The sequence below is a fragment of the Mastomys coucha genome, unplaced genomic scaffold (assembly GCF_008632895.1).
Source record: "Mastomys coucha isolate ucsf_1 unplaced genomic scaffold, UCSF_Mcou_1 pScaffold13, whole genome shotgun sequence".
In the NCBI taxonomy this organism is placed as follows: domain Eukaryota; kingdom Metazoa; phylum Chordata; class Mammalia; order Rodentia; family Muridae; genus Mastomys; species Mastomys coucha.
In genome coordinates, this window is record NW_022196895.1 from 78,763,475 (window position 1) to 78,778,160 (window position 14,686).

The 14,686-nt window shown below is 52.2% G+C and overlaps 1 protein-coding gene across 14 annotated transcripts in view; it reads left to right on the forward strand.

The window, feature by feature from the left end:
* Window positions 1–266: 266 nt before the first annotated feature.
* The window catches only part of Znf516 (zinc finger protein 516), a 103,346-nt gene continuing 88,926 nt past the window's right edge, over window positions 267–14,686 (forward strand). For 5 of the 14 annotated variants that reach the window (XM_031366174.1, XM_031366162.1, XM_031366175.1 and 2 more), the window contains exon 1: window positions 1,427–1,588. The gene's annotated coding sequence lies outside the window, so the exon portion shown is untranslated. Of the gene's footprint in view, window positions 352–1,220; window positions 1,243–1,426; window positions 1,589–1,719; window positions 1,739–1,765; window positions 2,032–4,919; window positions 4,940–5,241; window positions 5,365–5,453; window positions 5,558–6,392; window positions 8,472–9,340; window positions 11,810–14,686 lie in introns of those variants that run through there. The other 9 variants (XM_031366168.1, XM_031366172.1, XM_031366173.1 and 6 more) reach the window with 9 other exon arrangements.

A 14,686-nucleotide genomic window follows, 5' to 3' on the forward strand; every position in this document is an offset into this window, starting at 1 on the left:
ACTTAAGCATTCAGGCTGAAACTAGCAACAATTGGCCGTGACCTTTAACATGCCTGCTTTCCAAATTAGTGCCGACCATTAATCACACGGAGCTTACATTTTATGATTCCTGGGACATTCCTCGCTGGCCTCCTCCCTCTGCGCCCCCTCCTCGGCGGAAATACAAGCATGCACACGGAAACATCTCACTCTCAGCCAGGCCCCCGCCCGATTGCCAGCTCTGCCAGGGTACAAGCGCCGCCCTTTGCAGCTCGTCCGCACAGGAGTTTCTATTGCAAAACCAGTGGCCAGGGAGGGCCCCCGAGCTGCACGAGCAGCGAGAGTAAGCACGAGGAAAAGCCACCGCGAAAGGTAACCGCCCGGATCTTGGCGCTGATTGTTCGGCAGAGCCAACTCGGGCGTCTTGGCTCGAATGCATCTCCACTGCGGAGTTATCACGCTCAGCAGCCGAACAATATGGCCAAGAGCCTGGTGGGAGAAGAGTGCCCCTCCGCAGGCCACAGCTCCCCTGGCCTACGTCACCGCGGATCGCGGGGCGCGCTCCCCGGCCCCTCCTCCTCTCTCCTCCTTCTGCTCCAGCTCCCCTCCCCCCTCCCCCAGCCCCTCCCTGCCAAGTACCAAGAAAGCTTTGGGGAGCGAAATCAAGGTTTTGATTCACAGACTCAATATATTGTCACTAACTACGACCCCCGGAGGGTAGTTATAGCGTGGGGTTGGGGTGGGGTGTGCACAAATGAAGTTTTCAGAACCAAAGCAAAATGAGTCGAACTTTGAAGACACAAGTAAACAGCCATGGTGATAAACGAGGAGTCCAAGCTCCACTCTGTCCCAGAGCTTTCCTGTTCTTCCCGAAGCGTGCGGACTCCCAGACTCGCTCCGGGGAAGTTCAGGGGACACGAGCGCTTCTGAGGCCGCGGGCAGGGTGGACACCGTTTGGTGTGGGGTCGAGGCTCAGAGTCCAGGTGCTTGAGCAGGCAGGACAAGCATCCCAAGCACGTCTGTGTGTGTGTGTGTGTGTGTGTGTGTGTGTGTGTGTGTGTGTGCGGTGTACGCGCGTAAACAGCCTCCAGGAACTGGAGCTGCGGCAACCTGAGACCTTAAGCAGAGGGGCGACCACTAGCCGCCGACGTCGTGATTCAGGGCTATTAGGGGAGGAATTATCCAGGTCTGAGTCATCGCGAGCCTCCAGACTTTCTCCGCAGTGTGGCAGAACTTTGTGCTGATGAGACAATAGTGGAGCGTGTGCGTTTCCTACAGGGCAGACCATTCCCGGGCTGGGGGAAGCCTCGGGCCTGCTCAGGCCGTGGACGCCGGGTCCCCTTCTCTGCGCCGTTCAGTCCCTCCGAGCCCTGCTGGCGCCTAGGCCCCCGCGGGGCCGGTGCGTCCCGGGCGCGCGCGCGGCGCGCGGAGGGGGGCCGGGCGCGTGGCGGGTCCCGCGCGTCCTCGCGCGTCCCCCGCGCCAGGGCGCAGCTGGCGCGGTCGGTCTAGAGCAGCGCTCGGCTCCGCGCCGCGGGCGCTCTGCTTCACCTTCAGATGCGCGGGGCGTGCGCGTCCTCCTCCTCCTGGGGCCCGCCGCCTCCCGGCCAAGGTAGGGGCCGCAGGGCGGGGGTGCTTTCTGGCTCAGAGGCGGGAGGACCGACAGGCAAGGCCGGGAAGGTCGGGACCCACTACGTGCGCAAGACCCTGCTGTGCCCCGTGGGGTGGGGGTGCGCTGGGCAGGGGGCGCACCCTGTAGAAGGTCTCTGGCGCCAGGAGGGGCGACTTGGCTTTCTGTGTTGGTAGTTACTCCGCTCTGCAATTCCAGGAGAGAAGAAGATGAAACTTCGGGCGGCAGGGCGAGCGCCCGGGAGGTGGCTTTTACCGCAGTGGAGGGGCGGGGTGGGGGCCGGGGTGGGAGCGCGGAAGAGGCTCTGGCTTTGTACACTTCGTCAAAGGCGACGCGGGAGGAGGGGAGCTCGGATGCGCTCTCATCCATTAGGAGACAAAGAGCAAATTGCCTTACTTTAAAGTAAAACGCTCTGGCTAATGAAGGTGGGTGATGGGCGGCGGGGCCGAAGGAGCCGTTTCAATTATTAAGGGTTTGGCGGAGGGGATCGATGCCTGTGGGCACAGAGCGCCGCTGCCTAGGGGACGTGTTTGCGTATTTGTGTTTGGTGGTGGTGGGGGGCTGTTCTCACTGTCCCCACCCCGGAGTCCTGCACGTCAGCGGGGAGACTTGAGTGACCCCCAGCACTGAAGAAGTGGGATCGCTATAGAAAGGGAAGTTCGCATAGGGGTGGGGGCGGGGGCGAGGTTCTGGAAGTGACTCGGAGTGGGGCTAGAAGGAGATCAGCGCGGCGGGGACTCCACGGAATTGCGATTTGCCTTGCTGGGCTATGGCAGAGTGGGGGTGGGGGACTTATTGATAACCATATATGTGTGTGTACAAATACACACTGTACGTATACACAAGAATTACACCCGGGTGTGTGAAAGAGAAGAACGCAGTGGGGTGTATGCTGCGGGGGTGGGGTAGGAGTTGGAAAGGCGCCTCCTCTGCCATTTCCAGGGAGAACATACCGAATAGTTAAGATCAGCACTTAGATTAAACCACCTCGTGAAGTTGTAAAAGAAACTTTGTCTGAATAAGTTCGTCGAAAGCCAGGCTAGTGGGGTCTTTAAGCCAGCGGGGTTCACGGAGGAAGGTCGTTGTGAGATGAGTATCAGGCTTTGTGAGTTGGGAAGCCAGTGGATCCCTGCAATTAGGACTCCAGAGAACCAGCCTTTTACCCGAAAAATGTGGGTCTGTAAGTCAGCCGCATCCATCACCAGCGTTAACAAGCTCTCCACAGCCGACCGGCCCAATTCCCCCAACCCCCAGCTCCGGGGCTGTGTGTAGCTAACTCATTGCCTGGTTTGCTGATGAAGAGTCAGTCACTTGGTCTCTGGGTGAGCACAGATCAACTTGCTCGGCCCCTCTTTTTAAATATATTCATTCGGTGTCTTATTTAATCCAGATGCACAAAAAAGCCATTTACTGCTTCATTGTTGGTTTACATTTTTTTTTTTTTTTGAAAAGGCGACTGGTGTAACCTGTGGAATTTGAAATGCAAATAAAAGCCTGTGGGAGTTGAGGCAGAACAAATCGGCACTTATAAAGTGAAAAAGGTTTAATGTCTTTGAAATCATTGCAGGAGAAAGGGAACTGGAGGGGAGTGTGATTATCTCCCCCCGGAGAGTGGATTGTGACGTCAGGTCTTTTTGGAAAAGATGTTATTTTTAAGGTCTTGAAGCCCGGGTATGTGAAGTGCCTTACAGGAAAAACAGATTACAAGATTAACATCTGTTAACATGATCGTTTATCTCCAGCCAAAAATAGGTCAGTTCTTTCTTAAGGAAACATGCTTGGTTCAGCAAGCTTAAATAATAAAATAACGACTCGAAAAATTAGGGCCGACCGTTTGTTATAATCTGACTCGTGAAAACAATTTTAAATTATTAAATCACTCAAAGGTCAAAGTCCTTTTTGGGGTGTTGAGAACAACTCTACTCCTAGTCTACCCGCCCCGATCACTGACCACCCCCCTTACTCTGGGCTCCCTGTTCTGGCTGCCCATTTCCCTTGTCGTTCATTGTGGAAGTACGGGATATATTTAAATGGTATTCTCTGACTCTGGCCTCGTTAGGGAGACAGACTCTGCATAGATGGCTAACTTTTCAAAGATCTGCTGTTGTTTTACCATTAAATGGAACGACAAGGAGGGGAAAGAGAAAAGAAACTGCCTTGCAAAGTCTCCCTGCCTCCTGGGTTTGAGTGACGGCTCTGTCGACCAATCCGCAGCAGCTTTCTCTATCCCCGGAGGTAATTTGGGGTGTGTGTGTGTGTGTGTGTGTGTGTGTGTGAGCGCGCGCACGCGCGACCACGCGCCCGTGTATCGGCCCAGAGTCGGGCCAGACGCGCGCATCCGCAGGCTCCCGCATTTGCACAGATGTGTGCTGTAGACGTGGACACGCTTTTATCCAAGTCTGTCCAGCTAGATGCGCACGCAGCAGTCCAAGTGGAGACCCTGCCCCCTCCCAACGTCTTCCTGCGAAGACTGGGCAGTAGAGACACTTTCGGATTCAAGTCGAAACCTGCCACATGGAAAGGAAAGAGGAACGATTGATAACACGTCTCAGCCATTGGGGACCCAGGAGCAGTTTTATCCTCCTGGTTCCAGGCTCCGGTGGGGTCGTGTCGTAGCCACTTGCGGATAGCAAACATACAGAGGTCGGGGATTGTTGAAAAAGGATATTAACTCCCTATAAAAGTGAAGGGCACCGTTCGTCTGTCTTCCAACTTCCAATTTTCAGTCTCTCAAGGGGAGTGATACTTAGTCCATGGTAAATTCTAGAACGCGGGCTGTTCTTGGTTAATAGAAGCTCTGGTGTTCATGGGTCTTAGTGCTGCGTCTGCTCCGCACAATGGGTACATTCACTGGCGGAGTGTCACGGGCCACACTACGCTGCCTGCTGTCTGACTCCGCTCCACTTAGGAACGTCCGTAGTGATGGGCGACTAGTGCAGCACTCACTTCGGGACTTGAACGCGCCGGACCTGGACTGCCTAGTTTGGGCTTAAATGCCGGGCCTTCGGGGAGCTCGGTGGTCGGCCTTGTGATTCACTAGGGGGTGGTGGTGGCGAAGATGCAGTGTCGGGTTAAAAACACGCGTGCGCTTCCCTTTTTCGAGACCCCTGTGGGGGCCGCAGACCTTGGAAGGCACTGTGTCCACACCAGGTCTGCAGTGTCTGCATGCACCGAGGTCACCTCCGGGGTGCCCCCGCCCCGAGATTTCCCACTCGGTTACTAGGTGTTGTCAGTTCGCGTATCTCCTCCTACGCGGGCCGTTTCCACCCAACCGGATCGCCACCCCTTTCGGCCCTCTCTCCAATCTCTGCAAGCCCGTGGCTTGAGGAATGGGTATGTCGTTGCATTAAATCATTCCTATTTCTGTGTGTCCCGGCCGCTCGGCGCCGCTGGGGGGGCGTGGGTCTGGGTGGCTGGTGAGGGTTGGGGGGGTGGGGGTGGGAGAAGGCTGCGCGGGGGCAGGGCACCACCTGCCCGCCCTAGAGGCGTGGCGTGCTGCTGGGGGCGGGACACCCACCTGCCTGTCCCCCGGGCGGGGGCGGCGGCCGCTTGTTGCTGGGCTGCGGGCTTCGGGCTGCGGGGGGCGGGCCGTGGGCGGGGCGCTGGAGGGGAGGCCCCGGTCGGCCGCCCCCTCTTCTCGGGCGCCCGCCCCCCGCCCCCGTCATGTGGAGCGGACGTCACACGCCTTCACTGTAACCCAAGAAGTGAAAGAGACGGGGACCCGCAGCCCAACTTCGCACCGTAACAAAGGCTTGGGGGTCCGTGCGGGCCGTGGGGGCGCGGGCCGTGGGGGAGGGGCGTGGGCACGGGGGCAAGTGGGGGAGGGGCGGCGAACTCGTGGGGGCCGCGGCGTGGGCGTGCGTGGGTGCGGAGGGGTGGCCCGGCCGGGAGAGGGGGGGGGTTTACGGAGGCGCGGCGGGGCTTCGCGGCCCAGCACCGCAGGCAGGCCAGGTAATTGGTTTCTATTTTAAACTTCACTTTGTTCTGTCGGAGGTGGGTTGGGAGGGGAGACGTCCCCCCTCTGGGGGGCGGTTATGTAAGTCTCCACACCTGAGTTGGGCCCGGCTTCTCCGGGGCGGGAGTGGCCCGTGGGTCCGGAGTGCTGGCGGCTCCAGGGGGAGGGGGGCCTCGGAGGTCTATGCGGGAAGACCTGATCGATGCCTGGGTGGAGGGGAGGCCCGAATGGACGTTGGGTTATTTCCAGAAGCCCAGATGTGCCCTTGGGCTGGGGCGGGCCTTCCAGGGTGTCCATTGAGTAACAAAGGACCGAGTGCTTGGACCTCTGGTCCACTCGCGGTGCCCACTTAACCAGCGAGTCTCGGAAGGAACTTTAGACGGCGTCTTAATTAAAGGTATAGCAGAAAGTCACGTCCCGGTGAACCTACCATTAAGTCTTGAATGTTGATTAAATGTAATTTAAAAATTGATGTGCGTTGACCGGCGTAGAAGCAAGGAGGCTATCTCCCCAGCAGGATCTTTCCAGATTACGTTTTAAACCTCCCTATTAATATAATTGGAGTATTTCGGTTTGGAATGTGTTACTTTAAGGAACTAGGCATGCCTGCTATTTGATATGATATTCGTTACTGCCCTGTACACAAGAGCCCTTTTTTAATCACTCATTTTTTTTTCCCTCGCATTCTTCAATTGTTGAGTCAAAATAGCTGTGTATTTTTATTTACACAGACCGGCGAGAATTAAATATACCACAGTACTGTTGTGCATTAATCTAAGTGTCCCCTCCCCCCCCCCCCCCCCCCCCCAGTAAAATTAGAGATGGAGTTGAGCTGCCCTGGTGTCAGGGGTGTGAGTTGGGTCACTGGATGGGGACAGCTTTAGTTCCACGAGAGTGACCCCATAGCCATCTCGAATGGGCTCTGGGATAAACTGAGCTCAGGGAAAAGCTCACAAACTGTTTTGATAATCAAATTAAAATCCTGATGTGTTAAGATAAATACATGTCCAATATTTTCTTAGTTCATTAGGAGAACTTTGTTTCCTTACACTTGCTAATACTGAAGCCTTCAGAGTACATTAGCATTCAAAAAGAGAAGCCATCCCAGTGGGTCTGTAATAAAGCTCGAAAGAGGAGCAGGCATGCCTTTCCAAAAGGAAACAAAACCCAGTAGCTTGCTCTTTGGCCGCTCACTGCTCCCAAAAGTGGACAGAAAGAAGGGAATTTTGATTATTTGTGGTTCTGAGCTTTTAAAAATCGAATGCATAAAATCATCCTACGGCCCCAAACTTTAACTTTGGTATGTGTTGTGATAACTAATTGCTGATAATGTCCTCATGGTAGCTACCTTAGCAGTTTTTGGACACTTACTTGTAAGTGCCTTGTAGTGGCAACTAAAGTACCTTAAAAGGATGTCCTGCGATGCTGAAATCTTATCTGTTTCTTCACTTCCCACGGAGTCCCAGAGACACCATGAAAGTGGATTGAGAGAAGCCCCCAGCCCCCAGCCCTGGAACGGGTCACACTGTTTTTCTCCACTTTCATAAATGAAACTTGTAGCTCCCTTTGTCTTACTGGTTCCTACCAGGAGATAGCTGAGTTTTGTAAGTGGAGCATTTGATGTGATTAAGTTTAGCAACAATTATGTGAAAGAGAAAAAGAGATTCTTTAAGAATACTTTGAAGTGGGGAAATGCTGAAACAGATGGCCCCCAGTCTTCCACTGGGGGAAGCTGGTAATGTACCCTGGCAACTTAAGTGTTTAGTCATGGCTCCCTTCTCGAAAAACCAGTCCTGGGTTTAAGGGGTGGTTGTAGATTTTTGTGTATTCATACTCCAGGATCTGTTTTGGCCTTATTCACAATTTACCAGGAGGAATCTTTGAAAAAGAATTTTGTGGGAGTGGCGTTGAGTGGGACTGGAGGTTGTGTGTTGAATTTCAGCTGCATTATACCTTAAGGCCATGGAAATAGGAGCCGAAATGTAAGCTGATTCTGTTGGGCAGCAGAAGAGGGAGCATGCCCTAGCCTGCGTGCTTTCCTATTATAATGTTGCTCCTTTAGAGGGTCGCCTGGTCACCTCACGACTCTGTTTCTTACTCGACTTTCAATTTAGGAGAAAAGGACAGGTGTTAATTGTGGCCCACTAAGAAATCGTTTGCTTATCCTATCACTAGGCCCACAACCAAAGCAAACATGGCTGTCACTGTGCAGGGGACGTATCCGTTTTCACTTTGGGTTTTCGACTGGGCCCTATTTATCTCGAATCGCCCAAATTTCTCTTAGCGGTACACGTGGACTTGATCCTAATTCATAGAACTCAAGGACGAAAGGAGAAACACAGTTAGTTGGGCATTTCCTTTATAAACTTTTGAACCTGGGACTATCATTCCTTCCTCAAAAGCACAGCTTACCAAATTCGTGTTTATATGTTTCAGTGCTTGGGGAAAGCTAACCTGAACGCAGTTCTTTTTAAAATGGACCTCTTTGTTAGCCCCCCTCCCCCCAACTTCTGGAAACTTCGGGGAAATCCCCTATCTCCCATCTTCCTGAGCTTGCCGCCCCCCACCCCAGGCCCCCCAGCTGCGTTGTGAGCCCACCTGAGTTTTGCTTGGTGCTTCACTAGGCTTCTCGGGGCTGCTCACAATTCGGCACCTTTGACCTTAGCGTCCAGATTTATTCACGTGGAAGCCTGAGGGACTAATTTCATTACTCCGTAGCTGGCAGGGTAGGCGAGCGACCCCTCTGGTTGCTGCTGGGAACTGCAGCTCCTCAGGAGCTGCCGTTTCCCAGCAAGCCCAGCTTCAGGATGTAGGGCTGTGGTGAAGCCCGAGGAAGGAAGAAGTGGCTCCTGGAAGCCCAAGCTGTGTGCGGTCCCCGACGGAGAGGAGCTTGGAGAGGCCGAGAGGCAGGTGTGAATGTGGACCCTGGAGATGCTCAGGGGCTGCGGGGAGGGTTTGACTCTTGTCCGCTTGTGCTGGGACTGGTCCTGTGGGGCCCGATCCCAGCCTCTCTGCACCAGGCTGCCCGGAGTGTGTGAGTGTAGAAGCGGCCACCTGTTCAGGGTGTAGAGTATCAGGGGGCGTCGGAGGGGCAGCGCTTTCCGCTCAGGCCCTGGCCCTCATCCTCCTTTCTCTCACCAGCCGGGAGTTTTGCCGCTGGGCGGGAGGTAAGACCTTATTCTTATCTGTTCTGAGAGAGCACCCTTCCTCTCCTGTCCTGCCCAGGAGGGTGGCGGGAGTCTTTTTGTTATTGGAAGCCAGTATGCTTACTTCAGAGTTTTCAACAATTTTTGAAAATTACCAGAAACCCAATTTAAGAGAAGATCCTATCTAATGTTTCTATTTTGGGCGAATTTATTAGTAAAACTAACCTTATGGAAGAACACACGAAGGGAGACATTGTGAATTTGGAATGTTTATCCGAATCCTACAAAAACAAAACAAAAACAAACAACCAAACAACCCTCTACTGTAAAGTAATTTTATTCCAAGGAGACATACTTCGGACATATGAGTACATTTCTGGTACTGTAAATGCCTTGGCCTGTCTCTTGAGGTCAGTGAGGTATATTTCCGAAGGATTGGGGAAAATTGGCAGTTGCAACTGTCCTCTTTGCCTTCTTTATCCCCTGCATCTGCCTGCACGTGACGCTGGCAGCTGTGGCCTTCCCTGCCAGATTGAGAGCAGTGGTATTTGTGTGGAAGGAGCTGCTTCCTCGTGCACACATAGGAATTGTCAAGAAGTATAATTTTGTGCCTCTTCTACATGCCTTAAAAGTAGTTTTTCAAGAAAGATCTGGCATTTAATCTTCAGCCCAAACGGTCCTGGAAATTACTAAGCAGAGTAATTAGAACTAAAGCTATTTTTAGAAAGCAAGCATGTAAATATATGTTAAGTAATGAGTAAGACACAGAATTGGAGAACAGAGGAAAAAAATAATCTGAAAAGCAGTTTCATCAGATGGTCGGTCTCTGTTCCAGGATGTGCTCTTTCTGGGAGATTGTTTTTCTCTGGGTGATTTGAGTCAGGAATGTAATGAAGTTGCTACAGTCCGCGCTCTTTTCCCGTACAGTCTGTAATGACGTTCTGACTGGCTCCGTGGCCGCGGGAGGAGGTAGGCCCAGGTCTTACTGTTTTATTCTCAGCTTCGTCGAGCAGGTGTTCTATTCCTTCGAAACAGGTAGACATGTCTCTCACTGCCTTGCACACTCTGGGGACCAGATGATGCCAGTGCCTCCTGACACAGCTGGCCTGCCCTCCTGCTGCTCAGTGAGGAGATGATGCTTAGAGATTACAATACGGGGTTAGCTTTCGAGGCCTAGAGAGAGTCAAAATGGAGGCGCTCTGTTGAACCTAATATTTTGTTAATGGAAGGCAGTAAGTTGACCCCTACCCCCACACCCCAAATTCTTAGTACTTCAGAAGTCACTCGCTCCAATCATCCCCACCTCCTCCCATGTGAAGGGGCAGGGACAATTTGTCTAGGAATTTTGACCCTTTGTTTCAGCAAAGGGCAGCATGTGTCTGTCTTTACCATATGGTTCTATTTAACCTATATTGCATGAGCTGACTAGAGCTGTGCTGGACATTGATTTAGCTTGGCATTCGAGAATGTTCTTTGAAATTGAGTACAGGCAGTGATGCATTGGAAGCTGGGTCCAGAGGTGGTTGTGGCTTTAGCAGCTTCTTCAGCTGGTATTTATGAGTGGTGAGCAAGATTTGTGTCGATGGGAAATAGTTGGCCAGTGAGTGTTGAGTGACTATACAAATGTTGAATAGGAGTGGTTAAGACTTATCCTTGGGGGTAAGCCTAAAGACCTGCTGGTCAGAGGGAACTCTAGTTCCTTACTGTTCCTGTGATTTTTTAACCTAGGGCTCAAAATGTGTGTTACCCTCCCCCACTGATCTTAAGGGCTTAGCTCCCCCCCCAACCCTGCTGCCCAAGGGTGAGTCAGGAAGTAGCCTGCTCTGTTCACATCTTCCCAGGTTTACTGATGGTTTCATAGATTCAGAGTTTTCTAGTTTTCCTGAAGTTCTGAGCTGTTGTGGAATTATAGACACGTGTAGTTGATGTTTGGCTTCTGACAGTTTTGTCTGCACACTCTAGCTGGGGGAGGGGGGGTTGGTTAGACTGTATTTGATTCACAAGGGAAGATTTGCATCCTGAGATTCAGGAGGGCATCCATCCACCTGCCTTGTCACCATTGACCTCCATTCCTGACAAATGTGTAGCTGTGCTGTCCCAAAGCCTCCGGACACTGTTGTCTTCTCACATGGCTTCGTTGTCCTTCATTTCCTGGCTTTCCTGTTTAAAGGAGAGAAGTAAACACATAGGCTTGGTCATGTGTGTGTCCCCAGGCCATGGTCTGTGGACTGTGCAGGCTGCACCCTGCCCAGAGTCTGAACAGTAGAACTGTGTCTTGCCTTGCACACGCATCACGCTGAATGACCAGTGACTTAGTATTTCCGTAACAATATGAGAAAATACTGTCACCCATCAATAACTACATCCCCAAGATCCAGATGGATCTTCTAGTCTTACTAGTACTTACGGTGTCCTTAGTGTGACTCATGAACGTGATGACGGTATTCTTTCCTGGTTATTGTAAAGAGGATAGCACATGGCCCGGGCACCCGATTGTCCTCCTTCCCTCAGAAATGACTTTTCACTAAACAAAAGATTGAGAGGTGCGAAGCATGGTGTCAGTCCTAACACGGACAGTAAGTGGTTTCTGGGGTATGAGCACTCTCTCCATTGCAACACGAACCTGGGGACTGTTCCGTAGAACCACGGGATTAGTGGGAGGATTAAAATTAGCCTCTGTAAATTACCCCGGTGACAGAAAAGCAGAGCAGGTTAATGGCTTTACTGGTAGACAGGCTTACCACTTGTTTTCTAGGTTGGTGGAAGATTATAGGCTGTCCTGAACATTAACTTCAGGGAGCGGTGCCTGTTCCAGACCCGCACGCGGTTTAGAGTGTCTGTCTCACCTGGAACTTGGGAGCTGACTGTGCGGTGTGTTCCCGTTGCGGTGCACACATGCAGGGGCAGCTGGAACATGTGCTGTAGCATTCAGTCCTGCTGTCGGTGAGAACAGTCACCCATTTTAGAAAGTGCATTAGGTCTTTTGGCTCAGACAGGCTTCCTTAGGTGCTTACTTGGGGGGGGGGTGGTCATTAGTCCTTTTGCGGCTCTGAGAATGGAAGATAAGTGTCCTGGCACTGGGTTGTTCTCCAGTCCTGGGGGGTGAGTTACCAACTGGAGCCGTGTTCTGAGTGGTCTAAGGTTTTTTTTTTCTTTTCCCTCCCCCATCCCTCCTTCCTTATTCCCTCCCTCCCACACCCCTCCTTCCTACCCCCCCCCCCATGTTTCTTTTGTTTTCTTTTGAGACTGGCCTCACTGTAGACCATGATAGTGCTTTCATGATCATTTGTATTTCTTTGTATATTTTGGTTTGGACTTTACTGTATCTAGGTGACTTAGAAGTGATTTTTTTTGGGGGGGTTGGGGGTGAACCTGGAGTTCTATAGGTGCTGAACTGCAGGAAGATCTGGTCACTCGGCCAAGGCCATAGATGGGGTGGGGCTTGGCCTGGGTTCTTCAAACCAGGTTGGTTTTCTTTCCAGGATATTGGCACTGAATACACTCAGCTAGGTGTGCTCAAAGTCCGCCTAGAGGACACGGTTGCTAAGAAGTCTGCTGACTCAGCACCAAGCTGCCAACCGATCAGTTACTAAGCAAGGTTGATGGAGCACCTCTCAGCTCACCTGTGGTGCTCAGAGCTAGCTCCAAACCGGTGGAAAAAGTGTCGATTCAGTATTTGCGTCTCCACGGTGAAGTGTTTGCGTAAGAACTGGGCCAGTTGTCACCATCTGAGGTCACTGCAGAGTACTGTCCAGGAGGAAGCAGAGACGCTGGCCTCCCAGCCAGCCATCTGTCAGCATAGGCTGCCCCGTGGGCAAAGGTGTAGACTTTTCAAGGAAATTCAGTGGTAGCTACCAATACCAGCAGCACTGTGTGTGTTCATGTGAGTGTGTGCACATGTGTGTGTGGGTGTTTGTGAACAATGAGGTTAGGCTGGCTGTCCCCTGAGCTCTAAGAATCTGTGTCTCTCCAGCACTGGGATTATAGACACAAACTATTGGGCTCCGTTTTTCTGTGGGCACTGGGGGTCTGAGCTCAGGTCCTTAACCAGACTTCATTTCCCTCCAGTACTGAGATAAAACCCAGGGCCTTTCATTCGGTAAGTTCGGGACTGATAGTACCTAGAAACATCACATCTTGTAAGCAAGTTATTGACACAGCATAAAAAAAACTCTAGAAGAAAAGAATCACCAGAAGATTAGGAAAGGCGTCAGAAGAGCCCGCAGGCAATCTGATGTCACAGTCCAAAGCTAGTGTCCTCAGGCTGGAGCAGGTGAGCAGATCCTGAAGGCATTGCCAGAGAGGTCTGGGTGGGGCCAAGCTGGTAAGGTGCGTACCAGAGGTGGCAGGGACGGAGAGCTGACCAGTACGTGGGCCGTCGCTGGCCTCGGAGCTCAGCTGGGGCATACACGGACAAGATAGCAAGAAAGGGGAGAAGAGCCCAGAGGCAGAGCAGGTGCTTTTTCTCTTTGGTAATTCAGCCTTTGGTAATCCGGCGTTGGTAGCCCACTGAGCTGGAGCACTGAGCTGGAGCACTGAGCTGAGTGCCGAGCTGAGCGCCGAGCTGGAGTGCTGAGCTGGAGCACTGAGCTGGAGCACTGAGCTGGAGCACTGAGCTGAGCGCCGAGCTGAGCGCCGAGCTGGAGTGCTGAGCTGGAGTGCTGAGCTGGAGCACTGAGCTGGAGCGCTGAGCTGGAGCACTGAGCTGGAGCACCGAGCTGGAGCGCCGAGCTGGAGCGCTGAGCTGGAGCACTGAGCTGGAGCACTGAGCTGGAGCACTGAGCTGGAGCACCGAGCTGGAGCACTGAGCTGGAGTGCTGTTTTTTTTTTTTTTTTTTTTTTTTTCCTTGTGTGCCCCAGTTGCTCCCTGGCTCATTGTGATCATTAATGACTGCTAGACTCTTGACTCCTGGGTCCTCCATAACCAGCGATGCTTAGTTTTGCTTTATTGGGAAAGCAGCACAAGCTAAGCTCTTGTGTGAGGTCACTGTAACAGACAGCGCCAGCCGGCCTAGGTGTTCTCTGAGGGGAGGAAGGATGTCCAGGCCGACTCCCAAACTCAGAACGATGTGCGTTTTCCAGAGAGGATTAAGTTGTCATTGTTTACCTGAAACAGTGTGCTCAGGAACTCAGTGTATTTCTTGAATCACGTGGATGTGTTTGTGTGGGTGCCTGCATGTGGTTAGGGTTTTCCGTGGAAGCCAGAAGGTAGTGTTGAAACCCTTGAGCGGAGTGACAGGCGGCTGGGAGCTGCTTGGCAAAAAGTGGGAGTTGAACTCAGATCCTCTGAAAGAGCAGAGCAGTGAGTACTCAGAACTGCTGAGACACCCCTCCAGCCCTGTTCATTTGTTTGTTTACATTTTGTGTGTAAGGGCGTGTGCTTACCATGATACGGATGTCAGGCGACAACATGGAGGAATTAGCACATGGGTCCTGGGCATCAACTTTTGGCAAATGCCTTTACCTTCCAAGCCATTGTGCTGGCCTTACACTGGGTATTTATACTGGATGATTTTTCTAACTTCCTAAAAAACTCAGAATACGCCGTGGCCAGTGTCCGCTGAGCACTGCATACACTTACCAAATTCTTGTCACCATTGGGTGCTTCTCCCTGTAGGCACTGGTGAGGCTCCCACCCCTCTGAGTATGGGGTGGTCGACGACATCACGTTACTTTGACGTTGCTGTTAGCAGTTTGCATTTATTTCTGTTGCCACGAAAGGCTGAGAGCACTTAAGGTCACACATCCAATCTGTTACGAAGTACAAATAAGAGGCAGGACATGGAGTCATTAATTGGTCATGATGGTGGGGATCTGAGATGCACTTGCAGGCCTCAAGACTTCCCCCAGGGGGACACATAAGCCAGAATTTAGGATCAGAGCTTTCTGGCAACCAAAATAAAAAGCTCAACAGGGCAGTTTATATGTCGCATTAATTATTCTGGAAAAGCACTAGGGTTCTTCCTAGAGAGATCATTC